Raw genomic sequence first — 25,666 nt, 5'->3', positions numbered from 1 at the left:
AAACAGAAGTATGAGGTGGCAAAACACCACATGAGACTCAGTGGTTAGAAAGGCTCCTTCAAGGCTCCTCATCACATGTAAATGTCAAAATCCTGGGTATTATTAAATTCCCACCAGACCTCCGAAGAAAGTTAATTCCATTGAACATGGCACTAGTTCATATTTCCACCATGCAAAGGCAGCAAACATTCATAATACCCCAGTGCAAACTTCCAGTCGCTCATATAAGATCTCCAGCTGCATGAACACGCTGAAACGGAACAAACAGAAGCAGCCTTTTCATGAACGTCTTTAACAAAAACTGTCTGAACATACTGTTCTCGTGACAGTTTGACGCCTTGTCCTGCTGGGTGAGTCAGGTGCGCTTTTTAAATAAGCTGCGATTAGTATGCTATCGCTATTAAACATTCTGGGCACACGGTGTAGCAGCGGAGTATGTTGTTTGTGCGATTTTCCTTTTATCTTGAAATGTACTCCAAAATATTCAATTCCAGAGTTAACCCTCTCTAGCAGAGCATATTATGTGCAATTTACTATTTAGGAGAGGAAATAAAAGTGATATGCATGAGTACTGCAAGCATATGGCTAAGTGTAACTTGTGAAAGGTCTGTAATATGTAAACATATTTTTCCACATGTGTATGCAGCTGTAATGCGGTCGTCTCATGGGTCTGAATGAACATTTTCCAATCGATATACAGTAATGTAAACAACAAGGTTTTCACAGGACTCTGCAAATCTGTGAAAAATAAAGTACACCCTATGATTGGATGTGGAACCACCTTAAGCGGCAATAACTTGAACTTAACTTGAACGTAATTATTGTCTGTGTAACTTTGTCTCTCACATCAGAGACATTTTGTCCCAATCTTCTTTAGATCACCTCACATTTGATTCCAGAACAGTCTGGCTCACAGAGGAATTGATGGCTGACTCAGTGCCTGCAAGATGCTCAGGTTCCTGTGGCTGCAAAGCAAGCTCAAATTATCACCCATCCACTAAATACGCTTGACAGCTGGTAAGAGGCGTTTGTGCTGATAAGCTGTGGTTAGGTCTTGCCAGATGTGGGACTGTGCATTATTGTCCAACATGTCCACTTCAGTCTGTCCAAAGGCCAATGTGGCAGAAGTTCTATGGTTTGTTTCAGAGCAAATTTGCAAACCTAAGCAGAGCTGCCATTTTTCCCTCTTGTCACCCCTTCAGACATACTCGTTCATTCTTTTTGTAATTCTATTGTCATAAGCTTTAAGATTTAACGTGTTAACTGAGGCCTGTGAAGCTGGCACAGTCTGACCTTGGGGTGAATTTGCTGGTATGTCCACTCCTAGGAAGTTTGCAGCACAGTGTTAAGATACACCTGAATGCTCCAGACAAGCAAACTGCCAAAACCTCTGCGTTTATACAGGTACTTGGTGATGATCAATTAATGAAGCACATTTCCCATTTCTTATGGAATTAATAAATGCATAGTTCGAAACTTCCTGTAAAAGGTTTGCAAATTTATACATCTATGTAATTTCAATTTTCTGTGTTCAGACATTTAGTAAGTAAATGTGATACACATGCAACAATATGAATGGAAACTACATTTTTAATTAGTTTGCCACATTTATCAAACCCAATTTACTATTAAACAGCCACATTGCACATTTAAACTCTACCAAACACAAGTAATCCTTCACACTGTATCAATCAGCAAAACTGTGTTTTAACGTTTGATAAACTGCTGCTCTTACATTACATTAAACATAAATATGTAGCATTTTTGCTAATGTAATCCAGTTGTTTTGGGCTCTAATAACATGTCAGATTCATTTAAAGTCAGGTTTATACGTTCAGAAGTAGATGTACTGCATGCTACATGCTCTCTGGACAGTGGAGCACTAAGGGATACTCACTTTTTGGTAGATAAATTACTCCAATGAGTTTTTCCTAGATAATGCGATAACATAACAAGTAACTTTTAAGTAGAAGTGATTTTGTAATGCAATTTAAAAGCCATGTTCAATGGAAAACAGTTTTATATAGTCATTTAATTCTAATTACAGGGCCTTGAAAAAGTCCTGTGTCAGTATTTTTCTCCACTGTTCCCCGAGGTCAGGAGTGGGCAGGAGTGGCTGTCTTTTTTGGATGTGGTAGGCATTTCTCAGGCTCCTTCTCCAGAATTGAACCCTAAATCTGTGTTGCCCACAATCATCATGGTACGCACAAGAAGTTCCATCGAAAGCTAATGGGGCGGACATTCGAATAAGATGTCCCTGGAGGGACTCCTGAGATAGGTTTTGGGTCATGGATACGTGCAGGTCAGTCCTTATATGCATGTTAGCTCCAGAATTGTTATCCAAATAACCAAGGAGTGATCAAAGGAACCATAACTGATTTAATGACCATTCACAGCTTCACTGAGGCAGTTGCATGTACTTACACCAGCATGGATTAATCTGAGATAAGCATATACTACTGGCAGGATCAATTAGGAAACCTCTTGGCTATCTTGGTCTGGCTGGGGAAAAACAGCTCAGGCTGTGGTTTCTCTCCAGACTTCCTCCCCAAAACATGCATGTGGGTTAAATAGCAATTGTAAAACGGGTTCGGCGGGTTCAGGTACCCTGAATTGTGGAAGAATAGGGATGGGCTGATGGATGGATTCTCCATCCTGGATGGATTTAATTAGACTGTGAAGCCTGTGAAGCCTTTTTTTTTAGTAAAAGAAAAATGCAGCATTTTAAGACCTCCTTTTCAGTCTTTTTAGAGTTGGGGGACGAATTATGTTATCCAGACTGTATTTATGTCCTAATGAAAATGTTCTTTTCCTCTTTCTTATTGTGCATGCTGTTCTTTTTCAGATGCAGCTAATGGAAGACAAACAACTTTTTGATTAAGCTCAGTGACCTTTCATGCAAAATAACGGAAATGTGTGCTGCTTTAATGTGAACGACATTAATATTCCACATGTGTTATAGACACTGTGGAAACCCTGATTGTGAGTATAATTACGGTGATCATATCAGATTATAGTGTTTGCTGTGCTTGATTTCAGTTTGCATTAATTGCACCGCGGCAGCATATCAGACATACATATAAATCCTGAGTGCCTAAGTAGTTCAACCTAATATACATTTATAAACATGTACAAATTGAATATATGTATATAAGTTTATTATAATATGCTAATCTGGGGCCAGGGGTGAAGAATGACAGCTTGGGGAGAGTGGGGTATGGGTGGGTAAAAGGATCGAAAGGTGGGCGAGTGTTGGGGAGATAAAAACAAAGATACATATTGCTGCACATACCAGTCCTGAGTGGGTGCCGTGACACTGGAGAACTACAGTCTTCAGAACAAGAATGAACACAAAATTAGCACATATTAGCATAATCCTTCCCTGTTTTCAATGTTTTATGACTTCTGCCTGAATCACTCTCTTTTCTCATTTAGGTTTTATTACTCAAATCCAGTGTCACTGCAAGTCTTTGCTTCCACAGTGAACTGTGGGGCCACATGTGCAAGTCTGCCCAATTTGTTTTTCTATTCAGGCTGATAAGAGCTACATAGAATTAGTCGTTTGACAAATACAAAAAAAACCAAAAAAAAACTACATGTAACGAATTCCATATACATAACATTTATTAAAGGGGGAGCAACCCAGCGAGGAATTAGAGGATTACAGGAGAGACTGAGGACGCTGCTCTGCTCTGAGGTGAGTCACAGCGACTTATTGAGTAGCTGACAATCCCGACTCTGCTGATAAACGATGAATACCTGAAAACAAGACTGGATTATGGATGAGGAGATGAGGAGATGTGGAGCGTGTGTGGCCATGCGCATCCAGGTGTGAACAGCTAAGTGCAGCTAGGTACAGCTGTCTCAGAAATGGAGGGAGGAATTAAGGACTATTCAGACTCATTGTCCCCAGCTTCCCTATGACTACTGCAAAAGTTCTGCTAGAAAACCAGCTCCCAAGACAATCTCACTTTCTGGCATCTTATCCGACTTACCACCAGATGGACCACTGCTATCAGTTCACGGCTCCTCAATTTCAGTATCTATATATGAGATTATCTACCACTGTTGCTAGTCCATCCGTATGCTTACTTGAACAGAGGATTAGTTATGGACTAACTGTGATTAGCAACGAAACCCATGATTAAACAAATCCACGCATACCGAGGTTTTGCACCTGTTACCTACACGAGTCCCCCAGCACTACAACAATGTTCCCAGATGAGGAGCCTTCCAGCACCCCTCCCAAGGACTCCAAGAAGGCCACATATATTTACTGCTTTTATTTACAACCTAATCACAAACGACAATTAGAGCTGGCGCCTGACCTGAAGCTGCAGGGAACGGTTCATGGAGGAGGATATTATTATTACTTGTAATTAAATGCTTGTGTGATATATTAGTAAAAAAAAATATTGCCCTGACCTTCCCATGTCAATATAATACCCCATATCTCTCTAACAGTAGCTACTCCTCTACTATGGCCAAATTTTATTCAATCAGAAAAAATTATTATGGCTTCACATCGAGGCTTATGTTTAGGAATAATCCCCGACACATAAATAATATTGTTTATGGCCATATTTGAAATGCTTTGTCTCACTACTTACTCATTTTCATTGCAATCGATATCCATTTCTTGAGTAAAATGCTAGTTAGAACTCATTGCTAAAGTCTGTCTAAGCCCTATGTATATGTATATGGGGAAGCATAGAGTTTTGAGGTCCCTGTGAAACACAGACCCTCTCCTGAAAGCCTTGTGAGTGGGGAGGCAGAATGAAGGTGGCAACAACCTCCTGCTCCCGCTGCCTGGCAACGCCTCTTCACTGGAGGACGAAAAGTGCTTCATTGTTTTTCTGCCATTCACAGCAGCTGTCTCAAGGTCCCTGTGTCTACAGGAGAAGAGGACACTTTACTTTTTTCTGTTTTTCTATTTGTGCATCTGTGTTTGTGTCAATCTGTGTCTGAGGACAAGTCCAAGAAGCCATGTGCTGTATAAAACAAAGACAGCGGACCCCAGTGGGTAAAGGGTGATGTAAGGTCTCAATTAAAGCGTGCCACGGTTCCCCTGCTCACTTTGGTCTTCTGCCTCTCTGGGAATTTTTTTTTAGATTTCGAGACATATGTTTCAATCATTAAGACAGAGAAAGGCAGGGAAAAGTAGAAGGATAGAAAGGCACAATGGAGGAGGGGATGAAGACCCAGCCCAGTGAGGACAGAAAAAGCCAGTCGCTGTCACAATTTCAGTATCCAGTCACGTAATGCCACCTCGCTCACGCTGCTGCTTAGCTCCAACTTGGCTGCAGATCAATAAAATGTCACCTATCACCAGAAGCGTGGTTTCTCATACTAACCTCGAGGACAACATGCCGCGTCTTTAGCTCAACCACCCGCCGTATTTACACACACATTCTGTCAAACTTCCATTCCCTCCCAAAGGCATTAAAGGTTTTAAACCAATGTTCTCCTCCTCTTCTCCTTTTCTCACACAGCAAGGCCTTCACTGAGGAAAGCTTCCCTTTCCTCACAATAATGAATGTTCTATGAAATCAGAGGGAGGGTTATTCTGTTTGATAATAAATACCAAGCATACACACCAAGGAATAAAGAGAGGCAAAGCAGTGAAGTGAGGGCAGACTTTTCTGTACTTTAAACCAATTGCACCAACAGCTTCAGAGCAGATAAAATGAGGTCTGGGGAAAAGAAATAAAAACACAACTCCATTTTTAAACCTTTAATATAAGTGCCCGAGTCTTCCTTTGACTCTCAAGGCCTGTAAATTGGGGAGATGGAGAGAATGCACCTTATCTTCTTTCAGCGCCCTGTCACTCTTTTGTGCTCATTTCGGTTGGCCTCAGAAAAACTCTTGTCTCTGATAATGGCGCTCAGTGTCAGACTCTTTCACCTCCATTTAAAAGGAGCATTATTACTCATTCGTGGTGGCTGGAAGAACTGGGAGCTATACAGCATATGCCATAGGTACCGTTCTGTGCAAGTGTAGTTAGCAGCAAACAATAAAGCTTGATGTATGCTCAAAATATTGCAAGACAACAAACTTGGGTTAGCATGTTTATGATGAATTTTGGCTCAATAAAGCAAGGGTGCAATAGCCAAATGAATTTTTTTTAACTTGCTAGTTAAATAGCCACTTATAGCTCATGCTGTAAACACCGTTAGGCTGATTTATGTGGAGCTGCTTTATCAGAGCACAACAGGCCAACCAAGCACAATGGCAAAGATGGTGGGAATTAATATTTCCACGCCCCGTGCACACTGCAAAAACCCACCTCCTTAATACTAGATAAATACACTTATTTTTGGTGAAGTTTTGCTTAAAACAAGTAAAATTATCTGCCAGTGGGGTAAGTGTTTTTTTCTTATTAAGATTTCTTGAAATAAGAACAATATCCAGATTTAAATAAAGCTAAAAATAAGTATTTTACACTTATTCCAGGCAACAAATCAGAACATTGAAACTTAAAATAAGCTTTAACCACTTATTCTAGAGAACAATTAGATAGTTAAATCTTAAAATAAGCCTTACACACTTATTCCAAGCAACCAATCATGGCAATTGAAACCTAAAATAAGATTTAACCACTTGTTCTAAGCAAAATGTTGAAGAAATTAAATCTGAAAATAGGCATAAAACACTCATTCTAAGGAACAAATCAAGGCAAATAATCTAAAAACTAGTACATTAAATCATTTTAAAGATCTTAAAATAAGTTAAAAAATAATAGATTGTAGTCTAAATCTTCTTAAATTCAGTGAAATAATCTGCCAGTGCAGTAAGATAATTACACTTGATAAGAATTCTCAAAATAAGAAAAATAAAGCCAAATTAAAGCAGGCAAAGTATACTGTGTACATGACCTTTATTGGAAACAAACTCTCCAAACAGTAACAAATATTTCAGTGAATCATAGTACACAAAAATTTAAAGACACATTGTAAGTGTAACATTGTTATTTTGTGTTCCTTTTAGAAGTGCTAAACCAGTTAGCTACTCAACATATAAAATGTAATAAAAAGAGCATTTGCAATTTTAAACACAATTTGCAGAACAGATGTGTTTAAAGAAAAAAGTACTTTGTATTACATTAATAAGAATAAAAAAAAGAATTCAAGTGTAAATTGCAACTTCAAAGCTATCAGGCCCAAACCTTCCAACACAGACCTAAGTTACATCTTGCTCAAACAGCTCTACGTTTCAATAAACATTCCTACAGCCTGCCATGACTTTTTTGTATGAGCCTGTGGTGTCTTGCTCATGGATTTTGTCCTTTAACACTTCAGTCTAAATGACAGACAGAAGCGTTGCCACACATTTAGGATAGGTGAGATGCAGGGTGTAGTAGTATGCCATAAGATACAGCAAACCTTCTCCAAGGTCATCTGTGGTCAAATGTGGTGATGAGAGTGGTTCCAACTGCAATAAGACAACGGGACCCTTCAAAGAGCAGAACGGGGCTGACGCTGGATCTCCTGTTGGCAAAAGAAAAACAAAGACAAAAATTGTACAATGTACGGAAAAACTCCAAAGCTATCAGGGTAGTTCAAATACTTAACCACAAGTATGTAATTAGACTTAGACTTCACTTTATTGATCCCTTTGGGGTGCACCCTTCGGGTGATACATGAATGATGACAACCATAGATCAGATGCGCTACAGACCATATTAATGTTATTTTTCTTTAGATTGACAAATACTGTATAGAAAAAAAAATAATAATTATTTAAAAAAAAAAAAAAAAAAAATATATATATATATATATATATATATATATATATATATATATATATATATATATATATATATATTCATGCCATTGAAAAATGTAATCAATTCTGCCTCATCACCGTTAGGATTATGTCTTTACACACTTTAGGAAATGACAAAGATACTGCACCTGTGATAGTTAAATATGTAATTATTTCCATTTTGTTTTTAATTTCTTTATGATTTTCTTTATTATTTTTATTGAAATTTTTTTTATCTCAGTGTTTGTGCCATTTCAGATTTCTGCACACCTTTTCCAAATATAAACTACATTGTTGGAGGACTTGGCATGGATAAAAAGGCCATATGCCAAATAAACTGTTAAAGTGAAGGCTTTACGGGCATTATTTGATAACAAATATGAAGAAACACAGACCTGAAGGACATCAATCAGTGCTTCACTGGCATGTCCCATCTTCTTGGGTGGTGCAACTTGTGATGGGAAGAAAGTTGGTAGTGTCCTGAACAGGGCTATGAACAGAACAGGAAAGAAAGAACTAAATCAAATTTCAGTTCAATATTCAATATTATTGCCATAATTGTAATCTTTCACTTACAACTGTTGTCACCAGAACTGCTCCTTGGTGGCAAAAGCATGTTTGATCCACCACTTGAATCTGCATCATAATCTTCTCCCTGGTCACATGGTGAGATGTCCATGAGACGCCTTTTCTTTAGTCTCATCCTAAATAAGAAAACGAAAATAGTTATATTACAGGAGTCCTAAACAAAATGTGTCGTGCTAAGTGTTTTTAAATCAAAAGCGGCAAAACTTGCCTCTTTGTGAACTTGAGCCCACAACTGTTTCCTCCTCATAAAATTTTCAGGCCCTGGAAGCAGGTCCCTTAAATCGTCCCTACTGAGGGTGTGGAGCAAGACCTCATCTATGTCTGCAGCTGTATATAAAAGTCAGTAACTTTCAGAAATGTAAAAGTTGTACATCTCTTTAAATTTATACATTTCACTGTTCAAAAAAGGAAACAATTCCAAATTGTCATTTTGTCAAATGCAATTAAATGTAATTTAAATATTTTATTGATCTGACAACATAAAACTGATTCTATGTACGCTCACTGTCAGTGTGTGCAACACAAAATTCATTTAGACATTAATTTGCATAAATATGCATATGCTTGGCCTACCATTTAGAACCGAAAGGCCGCAATCATCCAAACCCTCCATGATTTACTGGTGTAGCTTTTGTCAGAACTTTTCCCTGAGGAAAGAAAAACATATGTTTGGGTCAAAAAGAAAAACTGAGTCAAGACACCACCTGCCATGGATCCAAAGTCTATGCAATCAGACACATGGATAAGGTGCAAAAGACAGACCAAGTAGAGCCTGTGTTAATTCAATGGTTAAGTCTTATAAAATTGCTCACTTAAAATTTATGACAAGGCTATTCCAAACTAGTTTTCAAACTAAAACTAATAGTGCCCAACTGCTTGTCAAATCATTCAACAAATGACCACAGCTCAGATTAGGCCACTTCATCCATAAGAAAAAATGTTACCTCGGTTCAGCAAGGTTAAAGTGACCTGATTGATATTAATAGTTTACAACATAAATAATTGGAAGCAAGTTCACATCTTCTCCAACTTACAAGTTTATATGATTAATCATAATCTGTCGGAAATGAGGCTTAAAGTAAATCTATAGGTAAAGATGTCTTTCATAAATGTGCATTATTTTATTCCCTTGTGTTATCTTTAATTTCATTACCCAAACTGGACTTGCAAAAAATAGTAAAATAATAAAATTTGAATAAACTCATGTTGGTTAAATGTAATTTTGGTCATAAAACAGTTAACTCTTGATGACTTAAGTAAATCCTCATTTAAGTTAAATATAGATCTGTCCAACACCCCTTTTCCATAACAAAAAACAGCATTGTAAAGTTATGAGCCCGATTGCGAGATTTGTCTCAAACCAGTATCGGTCCTCCCAAGTTGCACACACAAACACACCAAGCACAGTGCAGACAGAGAGCACGCGGCTTAAGAAGGAAAAAAAAACACCGCAGCTTTTTATTTTCCGTGGGTGGGAAACACAAAACGGACTTTTGCAAAGGCGGATATCAACTGTAGTTCTTTTGTCATATAGCTATGTTAAGTATATTGAACACGAAACTAAATTTACCTAACTAGCACCATTAATAATTTTAAACTATCACTGCATGCTAACAATTCAGCATACTGAATGAACTAAGCTAGCTAGCTGGCTGGCAGTTTTGGCTAACTACCCATTGGTAGTGAACTGATAATACTGCCTCGGTAAAACTTAATATTTGACCACGACTGATGTTACTACAGTAAGTCAAAGCTAAAAGAACCCGAAATGTTTGTAAGCAAAAGTTAATTACCTCAACAGAATCCAGTCCGAACCTGCTCCCTCGTGTCCTAGCTCCGATTCAAACAGTGAGATAATGGACAGAGCCACTTGAGGGCAGCCAGGGGGGAGGTAGTGTTACATATTTTCGTCTGTGTAAAGCTTGTAAAACGTGAACATAACATGCATAATGAACCTGCATTCGAAAAACTAATTTTAACAAATAACCCATCAATTACTATGACTGTTGTAGTAGTCTTTACAATTACATTACTACACAAGTTAAATGCAGACTTGGTATAAACCACCCCTTCAAACCTGGTATTGACCTCTACTACTCTGCCCGCCAAGAACTTCTTTCAGGTCTTTTCCCCAAACAAGATGGCGTGTTGGAGGTGTGGGATTTGTTTTGTTTTTGTTGCCTTAACAGTAAAGTCTCTTTTGAGCCATATTAATACAATTCATAGCAGTAGTCCAGACTTTTGTGTGATATGTGGGATGGTTGTACTGAGGAATACATGAACCTAATCTAGTGCTAATACATTATTTAACTTTTTAATATGAACTAGACTATGGAACACCAAAGTGTTAAAACATGTCATTTAATTTTTATTTTACATTGTGTATTTTTATAATATTTTATTAAATATTTATTTCACTACTATTCTTTTTTGTAATAATAGAAACATTTTGAGACACTTTAATTTTAAGCACCTGTTTAAGCAGCAGCCAATGAGCGTTCAGGTCCCACCCTGATTGCCTGAATAAGAAATTCAGTTGTTAAATGACCTCAAATAAATACACCATTATGAAAAACCCCATTATGAAACAAAAACAGACTTGGGGAAAAAGAGATTTTGGAATATAAATTCATCTAATTTAATAAAATGTCTCAAAAAATGTTCTATAATTCATAAAAAAAAATTTAATGCTACTTTAGCTTCAAGTGACAACAGATTAAAACAATCCCCTGGACAAATGCTTATATTGATCAAGATTTTGCCATTCTTTTATCAAGTTTATTTTTGATTTAATTGAAATTGTTAAAATACTTTTTGCCCCAGTTGTGTCTTTACAAACTGTGTCCAAACTAAAAAAAAATGATAGAAGATTACATGCTGCATCTTCCCTCTCAGATTATTGCCCTGGGACCTGTAATTTGTCATACGTGTATGAAATCGAGTCTAAACGCAGTTTTTTAAAAAAAAAACAATGGTCAGCCGAATTAAACTTTAAGAATGTGAGCAAGTCTCTTGTAAACCACAATCAGCTGCTGGAGTGTTGTCAAAGTGAAGCAGGAACTGAGCATCCAATATTTGTAAATGAGAAAGGACTAGGTCCTGTATCAGAGGTTGCTAATATGGAGTTTTTGGTGATTGAAGATGCTATACATTATGCCGTTAGAGTAAAGTGGCTTATTTTACATGGTAACAAATACATCTGTGACACGTCTCAGGTCTAAATATACCTTCCAATGATTGACTTTCTTATTTCAAGGAAAAAGGTGAATGTTTCTTATTTTAAGATAATTTTTTGTTTTACACTCTATCTAAAAGCTATTTTTGCTTGAAATAAAGGTGAAATGGTTCATTTTTAGATTTACAGACTAAATAAGAAAAAAAAGGAATATATACTTAAAACAAGTCTAATCATCTAACACATGAGACTGGAAACTAGTTTGTAATGTTCAAAACAAGATGGACAAGATAATCTGGCTAAATTTAAGACAATAAATCTTGTTAAGCTACAAGAAATTTGCAGTGCAAGTTGCTCTGAACTGGACTACTTGTAACACGGTGAAGATATGTCTACTTTTATTGTACTTCTCCTCAGATTTTCTTTTTTTTAATGAAAAGTAGTTAATTGCAATACATCTAAGCTAATTTTTCAAACAAACATAAACTCAGATCTAGAAATAAGGCTCTCGTCTGTAATCCAAACAAAACTGCAGGACCTGTAAATAGTTTCGGCATATTGTGATTAAAGGTCACCGTTTTCGCTCTTGCAATCTAGGTTAATTGACTGCAGCTTTCCACCAGAATGGTTTAATTTGTGCTAATTACAATATGGAGGGGGAAAAAAATAGAAGAAAGAAAAACAAATACCCTAAAAGTGGTTGATAAAATTTATAGCCTTTCTTCCCTTATACTGATAGTATTTTTTTTTTAAATAATGCCTTGTAGTGATCATTTGCCTTGGTTGACTAAAGTGTATCGCATAATTAAATCATGGTAAGGGCTTGTTAAATCTATAATATCAGTGAAATTGAGGGGTGATGTCAGCCTTAATCGACTTGCAGACTCGAACGATAAACAGTTTTAACAAATGACTGATGGCATGTCCTCGCTGCATTGGATATCTTAAATAAGAGGCACTTCTGCAGGAATCTCTTTATGGAGGAGCATCTTTCCCACATACACTCTTTTGTACCTGGGGAGATGAAGATTAAAGCCAAATGAATCTCTTGGCAAAGAGTCAGAGGACCATTAAAACCTCCAGCAAAGTTCAAGTTCTTATAATGAACTAAACACTTTTTTTTTGACCTGCTTTATAATCATAGTTTATAAATGTGCCACAGGAAGCAATTACTCTGTGCATCTAAAGCCTGATTTAGATGAGGAGATCACAGTAGGAAGTCTACTTTGGTTTGAAGCACTACAGCAACGATCTACTGGCATACTGTACACACCGAGGGGATATCTGGTCTTCTGTTTCAAGTAGCATGCTGCTGTTTGTATGTCGTCAGGCAGGACTCAATTAAACGAACCACAGAAAAATGTTGTAAATATTTGAAGGGAAAAATGTAGTGAGCTCAAAGAATTGTTTAAAAAAGTTAAAATGTTTCATTATTCCCACTTATTACCTCTGAAGAGAGAAAGCACTTTAAAGCCTTGATAGTTTTGACAAAACCCCCCATCTAACCTTTTTAAATATTCCCTTTTTAGTCTGCAGACCAGACAGCAAACCTGAACACAGACAAATGATGGATAATGCCTCCTTCCCATAATGAAACATAAAAGCTTTTCACTGATTTATGGGTGCAGTTAAAGGGAAAGCAACTTTTTAGGCTGCCATCAGAAAGTAATGTTCTGAATAATGATATATGCTGCTGGCTTTAAGCACACGTTCTGCTACATCTGAATCAGATAAATTGAGAATGAAATTACAAAAGACCATCACGGAGTTGGTGCCTCGGGCATGCAAGTTAATCATCACAAACTGCTCATCAAACAGCGTGTTGTTGCTGTGTGGGTCACCGCTGCAGCTGGGATCATAGAAAAAGAAGCCAGAGCAGAAATGTTGCTGGTTTTAGCTGACCAAAAGAAATTATGAATCAAATGCTTGCATCATGAATTCGTTGTAAAAGAAGGGGCTACATGCAACTACGCCATATAGACAAAAGTATTGGGCCACACCTCTTTATCTTTGAGGTCACCGGTGTATAAAATCAAGCAGCTACCATGCAGTTCACAAACATTTGTGAAAGAATGGGTCAATCTAAAGAGCTACTGTAATAGGACGCAACTTCCTGTGACACATCTTCACTCCTACGCTATACTGCCAAAAGCATTCACGCACCCTTCCAAATCATCGGATACAGGCGTTCCAATCGCTCCCACGGCCACAGGTGTATAAAATCAAGCACCTAAGCATTCAGACTGCTTCCACAAACATTTGTGAAAGAATGGGTCGCTCTCAGGAGCTCAGTGAACTTCAGTGTGGTACCATGACAAGATGTCACCTGTGCAACAAGTTCAGTCATGATATCACTACTAAATATTCCAAAGTCAGTTGTTAGTGGAATTATGACAAAGTGCAAGTGAATGGGAATGACAGCAACTCAGCCACAAAGTGGTAGGCCATGTGAAATCATAGAGCTGGGTTAGTGGCGTCATGGTCCAGGTGACTGCCTGTGTTTTTCCATAAAGTTTCCACCTCTGGGCGGAGCCACTCCATTCAGCGTTCTGTCCACACCTGTCAGCAATTAGGCTTCCTGTATTTAAGACCAGCGATCTTATCACCAGATCTATAGCTAACCTGTTTTAGTGTTGGCCGCCAAAGCTCTCACAGTTATTAGTCTCACTTACCTTGTTTTTCTTTTTCTTTTTCCAGTAACCCACCCAGTAATCTTGTTCACCTACTAACAATACTCATCTTTATTTGGATGCTGGTCTTCTCAGGAGCTTCACTGTAACGGTCCATGCTCTACTCCTCTCTTCATTCCATCTGCCTGCCTCCCTGCCATGGCTACTGGAATTCATGTGATCACGACATCTGACAGGAAACTCACCCGGACCTCTCTGACTGCTTTCCCCACCACGCTGTTCTCCACCTGCGAATGAGTAAGAGACTGAAAGTCACCTGACTTGCTTACCTGACACCTCTTTGGAACTCTCCTGACATTTCTCTCCTCTCGTTGCAGTGACTCTGAGCACCTTCTCCAAACCACGACCCATTTCACCTTTAGCCCCCGTTCATGGACTCTTTAATATGTATAGTATCATCGCTCATAGTTCATGCTCTACGTCTGGCTCACAGTTCATGTTTGAATTATAGTTTTAAGATTTTCATAGTTCACAGTTTATGCTCCACATTTGTTCACAGTTCAAGTTTGCCATATCAGCCTGTAAGTAAAACACAGTTATCACGTCTAACGTGACAAGCAGATGCTGAAGCACATAGTGTGCAGAGGTTACCAACTTTCTACAGAGTTAATCGCTGCAGCCCTCCAAACTTCATGTGGCCTTCAGCTCAAAAACAGTGCATAGAGAGCTTCATTAAATGGGTTTCCATGGGCTAGTAGCTGTTGTAGGTTTTAGCATTATTGGCTTATCTCAACTGGCACCCTGTTATATCCATAATCTAATAATCAGGCCCCATCTTATCTTAAAAACCTTCTAATAACATATCACCCCAATAGAGTACTTTATTCTATTCAGACTTACAAAGTCAAGAATTATAAGACAAGGTTGACTGACATATTGTTTTTATATCAAACAATGCCTGGCTTTAAAGCAGCTGGCTTGACTCGGGTGTGGATACAAAAATAAAAGTAACAGTAAGTTAAAAAAAAAAATTAGATCAATAGAAAAAAAATTGAAAAGGTTCACAAATACAGCACAAAACCGTTGAACAAAAGACCACGGAAGTTGAATAAAACATAAGACAACGCAATAGCGGTTGAAAAAAATAAAAAGTCACAAAACACAACAAATGAAATATGCTTAAAAGAAGGGTTCATTAGTGTTGTGAGGGAGAAAAATATGCAGTAATGTGTGTTCTTATTGCATGATTCATATAATACTGTAGATACAGCTAGTAGCCGGTTACTGTTAGCTTTGCACTTCCGCAGCTGTTCTGTGACATTACTGTCTGCCCAAAAACACTTCCATTTTATTTTGTTCAACCTTTGTGTTGTGTTGTATTATGATTTGTGTACTTTTGCAGCATTTTTCTATCAGCTGGGATCTTAAGTTGCAGTGCAGTTGACTGCAAAGAGCCACCACAGTATGTCCTGGTTAAATAAATAAACGTGAAAACAAAAAAAAAATCATGACAGCCAGATAATGGAGCGCGCACACATATATATATTTTATCCTGACTGTAAACATGCAAATGTTTAGTAACAAGATTTGCTGGTCTTTGATGGATCTGTGGAATAACAGTTTTTCAAAAAAACAAATAAAAAAAACAACCAGACGCAACATTACAATAAGCTACCAGAAAAAACAGTAATACTGAAATCTGTGGAGAACACGCGCACACACACATGCACAAACACCGATTACACAAGAAGGACAAGGACAAGCAATAAAAACCAGCTCCTAAAAGCCTAGGAAAAGCCCATACACACATACAGTACAGGGATATGCATGCACCTGGCAATAGCAGCATTTATCCTTCCATTTTTATACCTGTTTATCCGTTCAGGGTCACAGAAGTAGCATCATAAAGTCTGATCGCACCCATTAAGTCTCCATTAAAAATATGGCCAATGAATAATGTTGCTGATTTTCTTTCCTTTTTGCTTTTATTTGACTGCATCAAAATTGATTTGATTCATATTTATTATGATCGAATAAAATTAGTCTTATTATTTTCCTTCAGTTAAGCTGAACTGTTTATCACCAGTGCCCCCACTGATGTCCTGATGCCAGTTTATATCAGACTGACAGCAAAGAAGAGTCTTTTCACAGCACAGCTTGTCACAGGTGGGGTGATGAGTGCCTTAGGTGACCATTCATCTTGGAAACTCTCTCATTGGGGCAGGTGTCAAGTGGTTCAACAAGTGATGGAAAGCTTCTCTTCTTTGCGACCTCTCTTTTAAACTGCTGTACAAACAATGTCCTCCACGGCGGTGCTTGCTGACTGTATTAGGTCTGAATTAGCAGCTAGAGGGAAAATAGTTCAGGGGCTGGCATTTTTAAAACTGTTGGCTAAACTTGAACTTTCTTTATCGTAGTGTGCCTGGTGTTTTTTTTACTTCTCACATTACATAACCAGTTGCATGTGAGGTAGGTGGTTTCTCATGCTATTCTTACTTACAATCGAAATTCCAGGGTCATCGACATATAATTTAAAACGTTTGGTCATTAAAAAAATGTAAACAGTAGTGGTAAAAATAAGCAGCAAGTGTCAAATATTTTGGTGTTTTTTACAATGTAGTGCAGCCCAAGAATTCATTGATGGGGTGCAAGTGAAAACACAAGGACATTAATCTGTCTTTAGCCTGCCAGCTCCTGAGTAAAAAATCTCTGTAAAGTGCATCTGTGCCTACACAGATAATGGTTTGAGCAATTCATTGCACCTTAATGTCACGTTTGCTGCCTCGGCAACCTCATTCCAGACAGCTACCCTGCTTAAAAACAAATAGTACTACCAATAGTGACAGCTGGTTTTAAAAAGATTAACCGCTGTTGTGTGGTACATGTAAAAACGAGCAACAAACCAACAATATCTGGACCTGATTACAGGTTTTACAAGTCATACAGTCCAAAATAAATTTAAAAATTGCACATTACAGCTTACAGTCATATGAAGAAGAAAGTTTTTATAGTACAAGTAGTATCTTTACTGCTTCCATAGGATTTAAGAGGGTCCTTTCAGGCAATGCCAATCATATCCCAGGAGTCTGTGTTACAGTAATTTCACTTCAAGGCCAGACACTGAATTTTTCAGATACTCTACAGGCCTCACTCAACACATTAAATGTTAAAGTTCATGACAGTCTGTGAGGGTGCTGGAGAGCATTTCCCTCACTAAGTGATGTATGCACTCATGATGTCTGATAGGAAGTTTTGATTTTGTTATGCTTTTGTTTTGAAGTCCATTAACCTCTCTCTCTCTCTCTCTCTCTCTCTCTCTCTCTCTCTCTCTCTCTCTTGAAGTCAACTTCCTGAAGGCCTGAGTCATGTGCTGTGTCCCAATTCAGGGTCTGCACACTTGAAGTACGCATTTTAAGTGTGATTACGTCACCGCCATGCGACGACGGCTGTACCAATTCGAAGTGTACTTCAAATGCATACTTCAAATGCATACTCCAAATGCGCCATCGATTTCCCCAAATATCAAGCATGGTCCGGTGCACGCTTTGTGGTCCCATATATCCCACAATTCATAGCGCGGCGGTGGGTGTGGATAATTTTGCCGCAAAATACGGCAGAACTGTCAAAAGTAAGTACTGAATATGACGTCACTTATTTATGTGCGAATGTTTAATAACAAAGAACATTGTTGGCCACATGTGGCAAAGTTGTGTGACATTAGTGATGTTTGTACTTTCAACGTTAACTTAGTTGTAAAGCCTTATATATATATATATATATATATATATATATATATAATAATCTGACAATAACTATAATATTGGCCATATTATATTTACATTACCACAGTGAGATGAATTTAGTCTCATGAGCTAATTGTTATTTACTAACTAATCTTAAATGACTGTTCAGTACAGAAATGAAGCCCAACAATCGTGTTTTACAGTCCCGTGGTCTCAGCCTCAGATACTCAACTAATCAAAGTGATGTCATGACAAAAATGAATGACCAACAAAACATTTTTTCTCCTTCATTTATGTCACACAAAGCTGTATGTAACGTTTCTCGCGGTTAGTATCATGGTTGCTAGGCAACCTGAACAGAGCGACGAAGGCTAGACCGTCCCATTTCACAAGCCTCTCACTTCCGCACTTCTTGTACTTATAGTACATGCCGTACGTAGTACGCGTAGTGCGCGTACTTCAAGCGTGCAGACCCTAAATTGGGACACAGCCATGGAGTGCACACATGATTATGGCCTAATGATGTTCACCTGAAAGGAGTTCTCCAATCACCCACCGATAGTGGGTATCTTAATGACCTTGTAGTACCATATCACCCTATTAGAGCACTTCGCTCCCGCTCTGCAGGCCTACTTGTTGTTCCTAGAGTATTTAAAAGTAGAATGGGAGGGAGAGCCTTCAGTTTTCAGGCCCCTCTTCTGTGGAACCAGCTTCCAGTTTGGATTCGGGAGACAGACACTATCTCTACTTTTAAGATTAGGCTTAAAACTTTCCTTTTTGCTAAAGCATATAGTTAGGGCTGGACCAGGTGACCCTGAATCCTCCCTTAGTTATGCTGCAATAGATGTAGGCTGCCGGGGGATTCCCATGATGCATTGAGTTTTTCCTTTCCAGTCAGCTTTCTCGCTCACTATGTATTAACAGACCTCTCTGTGTTGAATCATATCTGTTATTAACCTCTGTCTCTCTTCCACAGCATGTCTTTTATCCTGTCTTCCTTCTCTCACCCCAACCGGTCGCAGCAGATGGCCGCCCCTCCCTGAGCCTGGTTCTGCCGGAGGTTTCTTCCTGTTAAAAGGGAGTTTTTCCTTCCCACTGTCGCCAAAGTGCTTGCTCATAGGGGGTCATATGATTGTTGGGTTTTTCTCTGTATCTATGAAGCGCCTTGAGGCGACTTTTGTTGTGATTTGGCGCTATATAAATAAAATTGAATTAAATTGAATTGAATTGAATTGAACCATCTGATGATAGCTGAGGGGGGGAGTGGGCTGAATTTTCAGTTTGATTTGACTTAGTTAGTTTGGATATTGTTTAGCTGGGGGGTGTTTTGCAATCAGATATTTGTGAGGTGTGTCAAAATAACTGCATTATTTCACTGTATAGGTTTTTGTAGTTGGGCTGTGTCGGTGGGGGGGACCTTTTACATTTTATTGGTGATGGTATGACCAGCATCTATTTAAGGAGAAGTTTGTTGAGAGGCTCGAGTGGTTATTTCTAGATGTGTTGCTGGTGAGCATGACAAAACCTCTTTACCAGAAAAAAAGAAAGCATATATTCAAAGCTTTGAAAAACTGTTGAAGGCTCGTGTGGTTGGTTTTTTTTTTCCATTTGGTCCCCTTCACTTTGTCTTGCTACCGCTACACAGTCCAATTAGAAAAAGGTTAAACAAGTATGACTTGTATGGAACTGTTGCCAGATTTGCATCAAAACAAAATCACAAGACTTTAGGAACAATGGACAGATGAGCTCAAAGCAGTAAAAACCAAATCAGCACAAACATCTCATACATCTGTCAAGCACTTGTTTTGCAGCCACAGGACACGTGCACTGACTTAAGAGAACTGTGCATGAACTAATTCCCACAAATCTCAATGAACAGAAGAAACATTGTAAAGAAAAGTGGGTCAAAATTCCTCCACAGTGATGTGAGAGACTAATAAAGTCAAGCAGAAAATGACTTCTACTAGTTCCATACATCCATTGATCCCTCTTATCCAGTTCAAGGTTGTGCTGGAGCCTATCTAGGCTAACACAGAGACAGACAATCATTCACATCTACAGCCAATTTAGCATCACCACTTAATTAACCTAACATATCTTTGCTCTGTGGGAAGAAGCCAAAGTAGAGAGAGAGAAACGACCGAGCTCTGTCACAATATCAAGACGGAAAGGCCCTAGACAACCCATGGATTTAAACTCAGGAAACTTCTTGCTGTGAGGCAATGGTGCCAACTGCCACACCACGTGGTGCCTTATTTAGCTATCAGTCACAATCGCACTGGCTAAGTATCTTGGCCAAGGAATCAAATTCCTTGGAATCATTAGCTTGCATATTAAACCTTATCGGTTCTTGCACATGTGATACAATGAGCTGATTTCCGTTCATGTGTTTTAGGAGGAAATATTAGAGTAGTTTACAGCATGGATATGAACATTACTTTTATTTTTGTTGCACAGAAGGGCAAGAGCGTAATGATAAAGTGCAAACTGTATCCAGAACAGAAAAAACTGTAATATGCTGCTAACACAACTTCAACTTTTTGCAAGTATCTGCAGAGAGAGCTGATAATGGTAAGCTAGCCAAAAACCCAGAGTGATGCTGAAGCTGAGGGAATACCAATCCCAGCCAAGGATTGGGGTCAAGTGAGGCCATCATTTGTGAGCTGCAGTGAAGCCAGCCGCCGCTGAACTTCATCAGGTAACAAACAGATAAGCAGTCAGGCCGCAGCCTTCGTTTCTACCTGCACATTTTTCTATTGTTCATACCTAAATACTAAGAAAAAGATCACGTGTGTCCTCATCAGGACAGGGATTTGTGTTGGTGTGTGGGACTGTAGCCTCAGATTAATATTGTTAATGGTAATTATGAGCTATTGTGTTTCAAATCATTTTACAGAATAAGATCAAAGTAATGTTATGAGTAGCATCATGAATTGTTTTCTCCTTGGCGTAATTAAGTAATGTACTGCATCACTTTTAATAAAAGTGTTCTGTGTAATATGTGTACCACATTACTTTTTGTGTGTAATGAGCCAACACTGATCAAAACAAGGAGGGAAAACACCTCCAATATCCACAAACATTTGACGTCACAGCATGAAATTCATGCACAAATGTCTTTGATATGCTGCTTAGTGATGGTGATTACTCTCGAAGCAGAGCTAGCAAGGACCCAATGAGAATCAATAAGAGAACTGATAACAAATCAAACCTGTAAGTGAAATTGATAATGGAATCAGAATCAATAGATTCTTATCAATTCTCACCAGTTCCTATAAACATAACTCACTCAGTGTGCATGAGGTTCCGGATAAACTCATATCTCATCTCTTCTTGATATCTACGTGTCGTAAAATGAAACTCACAGTTTGCTCATTTCACTCTAAAAGTGATTTTATGCCCGCTGAGGAACAGTTTCAGGACTGAGTTGGGCTTAAACACAATAATGCTTTAAAATATCTGCGTGTTTGCTATGTTTTTTTTCATTGTCCAATCCAGTGAACACTGTGCATTATATACACACACATTTCAGCTTGTCTTTTTTGTATTTCTTGCCAAGAAGGTACATTTAAGAATTGATTTGTACAACATAATTCAATCGAATGAAATCTATTGGCCACAAAAACAATGTCCCTTCATAGAGCACATGTTTTTTTAATTTAATTTGATACTGTTTCAGAGAGCTGTTAACAACTTACTATAGTTCCTAAACTGATTTTGTGTCATGCAGAGATTTCTTGCTCCACTGACAATTTTACTATTGCAAAACAGTCATTGGTATGCTACTCACCACTGATTCTTCCTTAAACTCCCGATGCTTGTATCCTCATGAAGTCACCCACCAACTACCATCATTTTGATATATAAGCTACAGTCACTGAGCCGCACTTACACTGAAGAAACGAGAAAACACCAAAATAGCTGCAGGGTACGCCATCTACGTTATTGTGTATATAAAAAGAGACATTTTTATTGTGCATCAATGCAGTACTGTATTTTGTTTCCACATTACTGAACAGATATTCTGGAGGGATTATAGATTGAATGTAGATTCATTATGTAAATTCAAAGGAGTGAATCCGAGTTCAAATGTATGTGTTGTGTTGCTGTGTCTGCATACGGTATGTTGTATGCTGTGTTCCAGAAAGTGCTTGGGGCTTCTGGTAAAGAGATGACAGATGCTGAGAGTGCAGGAGTGAAGATAGACTGAGTCTCTCCAATGCTAAGTAATAAGACATGAGTTTGAATGTCTCTTTTTTTTTTTTTTTTCCTGTCACTGAGTCACTCTACATGTGGGAGATGTAGTCCCTGTGTTGGAGCTGTCCTCTACATTACCAAACACACCAGACTGAAGTTTGACTAAAGTGCAAGAAGAGGTGGTGGTGTCCTGTGTGGGGTTTTAGACGGTATTCCTGTTACATAGCAATTTGAGTCACGCACCAACTGGTTCAACACACAGCAGATACAACTTAAGGCTGAGTTTGGACTACTAAACCAAACTGTGTAGCGATTAACTTTTGCTTTTGTCTCAGTTTTTAAATTTTGGATTCAAAATGTTACATAGATATATATATATATAAAAAATACAATAAGTTATTTGATAACAATCTGTTATTTGATCTGATAATCAACAACCTCCACAGTTTCCCAGACTCCCCCAGTCAGGAGAACAGTTTGAAGAGTTGTGAAAAGTCTGCCCCATTAGGTTTAGTTGATTTAAAAAAATATATCGGAGGTTTGCGAGTTTGTAGATGGGCATGAGTTCAGTAAAGAAGATCTATAATCACTAATCTGCCTAGTTTCCTGGGTGTTTAGCTGCTAGTCTATTTTTTACATCACTTACCCTTTCCCAAGCTGTCAACCTGAGAGGTGACATCACTGCCCTAATCCAATCATCTTCTTTCCAGCATTCTTCAAGCTAATCAGCCTCCACTCAGCATGCTTTCAATCTCACTGCTCTTCTGCCTTTTAGACCCTCATTGGTGCAAAACAACTCCTCTCTGCCTCACCCTGGTTACTCAGAGCTCCATCTAATCCTCCATCTTCATCTTCACCAGCGTCTAAATTCCACGGGGTCCTGTCCTAATCCCCATCACTGGCACCTGTAAAATTCCACAAACACCAATGAAGCTCCTCATAATTACATTTTTGAAAACAGTCCAAAAGTTGGGATTGAAGATGAACTGAAGTTGAGACAAGCCAACACTTTTGGGTACCAGTATTAGCATTAGTGAAATTGCTTGATATTTTCCTGCTACTGTATATCTTCACAGGCTTCACAATGAAAAGTCAGGCTCCAGTCCCCATGACCAAAGATGAATAGTGAACTAATGGTCTTACATTTTCACTGTCAATCAAGCTAACTGGATCTATTTCCTATCCCCCCCCATACCTCACACAATATGGTTAAATTTCAGCTAAATGTGTATTTTGCTCAAATTTAATCAAATACTGTGATCATATGTCTCAGCTGCAGGCATGTCAATTATGCTGATCTACAGATGCAAAAACAAAAATATCAAGGTACATCTCCACTGACACTGTTTGCAAAAATCTGTGATGTCCCCTTTTGTCACATCAGCCTCTGTACTGCTCCTTTATACTCTGTGTTCATGTACTGTATTTCCTCTATCACTGGAGAAGACTGATGAAATATAGTTCACTTTAATAGACAATGTGGAGACCTTGCTCTGATATAATGAAATCTAACTAAACAGATCTTGGTGATGGACACAGAAGCTGTCTCCTTTTATACACACAAAAAGAGCTGCCATTTCTCGCTGAGAACTACATTTTAGTTTATCCACCCACAAGACGTCTTTTAAGGCAACCTGACATGCAGCAAGTGGTATGTGGCATTTTCTTCCTGACTGTCAGAGAGAGGTGGCAGGTTGGAGTGCACAATTAAAGCAGATCTGTTAGAAGAAAGGTACAACATTTGGAATCAAAGTGAATTGTATTAAAATGTCAGAGAGAGAGAGAGCGAGAGAGAGAGGTAGCCCACTCACTGGCAGAGCTGGGAGAGGAGACCATCAATTTTCTGCATCCCATTAAGCAGGGCTTTAAATCCATCAGCACACTTGAATAAGCCGAGGTGCCTCTGAACACTTAATTGCTCCTTTTAGGCACTAAAGGAAATCCAGTCATAAAAATTACACATACAGGTACAGTACATGTGCAGAAATGTACTGTACAGCTGTCATATATTCAGCTGTTCTCCCCGAAATCCTGTGCACTGCGATCTGTAACGCCATCTCGCTAAGTGAATTCTATAAGAGATTCACATTTAGACTGTTTATCTATGCATATGAAACGCCAGGAGTCAGCATATTAGCATAATGAACTACTTTGCATTTCAAATTCTATTTGAAATCTAAACATTTCATTTAAGCAAGACAGCCTAAGGCTATTGATCATAAGAATATAAAGAAAGCAATTTGGGCCTTTGACAATATTTCTGTGTTCTGTTTTCAAGGTTGTTTAGCACTCTTCATAATGTTGCAAAACGATTAAAAAAAGCCTTACAATTTTATCACTGAGAATTCATGCAGCGCCACAGTGCTTGTGTGTTGTTTTTTTATTCTTGTTTTTCTTTTTTTTCATGCACACTTACAGTTAGGCCTGAGCTAAGCAGAGCTTTCAGACCTTTCCAAGAGCATCCCATAGCCGCCGCCACCGGCTACCACCTGTAATCTCCTCTATCCTCCATTATATATGTACAGCACAGAATGCACACGAAATACACATATATATGTTGGACAGTCAAACAGCACACAATTTACCACCAATATTTAGTTCTGACCAATGATATTCTACCAATATTCTATTATTAGGACCTTGCAGTATCCCCAACAGGAACAGAGCCTTTCACACAGTGCAGGTGGTGGTTTAAAGCAACAAGCTACAATCCTTTTAGCAGCTGTAATGACGGCTGCCAACAAGCACTGATCAATTACAGGGAGCTTCAAAGAGAAGGTATTGAGTTATAGCAAACACTTAGACAATAACGTCAGGGCTAAAACAATTTAGTCCTTGCAAGAACTGCAAGGACTACAACATGTTGGTTAATTCATCTTCAATTCATTCAATATAATTCCATGTAATTATTGAAAATATTTGGATCCATACATATGCATAATGCAATAGATGCATTCATATCTATATGAATCTGGATGGCTATTTCATATCCTTGTGGAAAGCCTCGTATGGTTCAAAATGCCTGTCTGGGCATATGGTCTGTTTACTCTAAGAAGAAAAAAAGGTGTAAATTGCCTGTGCATAGTGATGTAATGCAATTACTCTGCTGGAGTACTTGATTCCTCTTGGGACAGATAAAACAGGACAAGCTCTTTTTGTCCACCAGCCTGCTTGGTTAAATATTGATGCCTTCAGGACCATCTCAGTCTATAGTCAGGTTACACAGTTGCATCTCGAGGTTTGTAAACAGGCTACCCCTGTTGTGCCAGCTAACGTGTCAGCGGTGTCAGTCACACTAATCACCAGCGGCAGCCTTTTTGTTCCCCATAATGCAGAGCCAACAGCTGATGGAGCCTGTTGTTTGATTGCTGAGCGTTTAATGCACTTGTCAATCACAAAATCTGTAGGTGTGGAAAAGTGAAAGCGAGGCTTTCTACTTTGTCCAATTTAATCAGCCTTTAACCTACAGTCATAGTAAAAAGAAAGTACACCCTCTTTCAATTCTAAGGTTTCATGTATCAGGACATGAAAATAAGCTGATCCTTAACAGCCCCCAAAGGTTGCTGGT

General features: G+C 38.5%; 1 long non-coding RNA gene across 2 annotated transcripts; it reads right to left on the bottom strand.

Annotated features, from left to right (window-relative positions):
* Window positions 1-7,836: 7,836 nt before the first annotated feature.
* Window positions 7,837-10,187, bottom strand: LOC146524434 (uncharacterized). 2 transcript variants are annotated; one of them, XR_014877064.1, is made up of 5 exons: window positions 10,147-10,187; window positions 8,927-9,000; window positions 8,562-8,680; window positions 8,342-8,469; window positions 7,837-8,255 (listed from the first exon to the last, which is right to left on the bottom strand). It is a non-coding gene; the product is annotated as an uncharacterized LOC146524434 (long non-coding RNA). The 2 variants fall into 2 exon arrangements; XR_014877063.1 differs by lacking the exon at window positions 10,147-10,187 and having other exon boundaries at window positions 7,838-8,255; window positions 8,927-9,640.
* Between the last annotated feature and the right edge of the window lie 15,479 nt (window positions 10,188-25,666).

This window comes from Neolamprologus multifasciatus, chromosome 2 (genome assembly GCF_963576455.1).
Source record: "Neolamprologus multifasciatus chromosome 2, fNeoMul1.2, whole genome shotgun sequence".
Taxonomy (NCBI): Eukaryota; Metazoa; Chordata; class Actinopteri; order Cichliformes; family Cichlidae; genus Neolamprologus; species Neolamprologus multifasciatus.
Note: the sequence above shows the minus strand (reverse complement) of the source record. Positions and strands in the feature narration are given on the sequence as shown.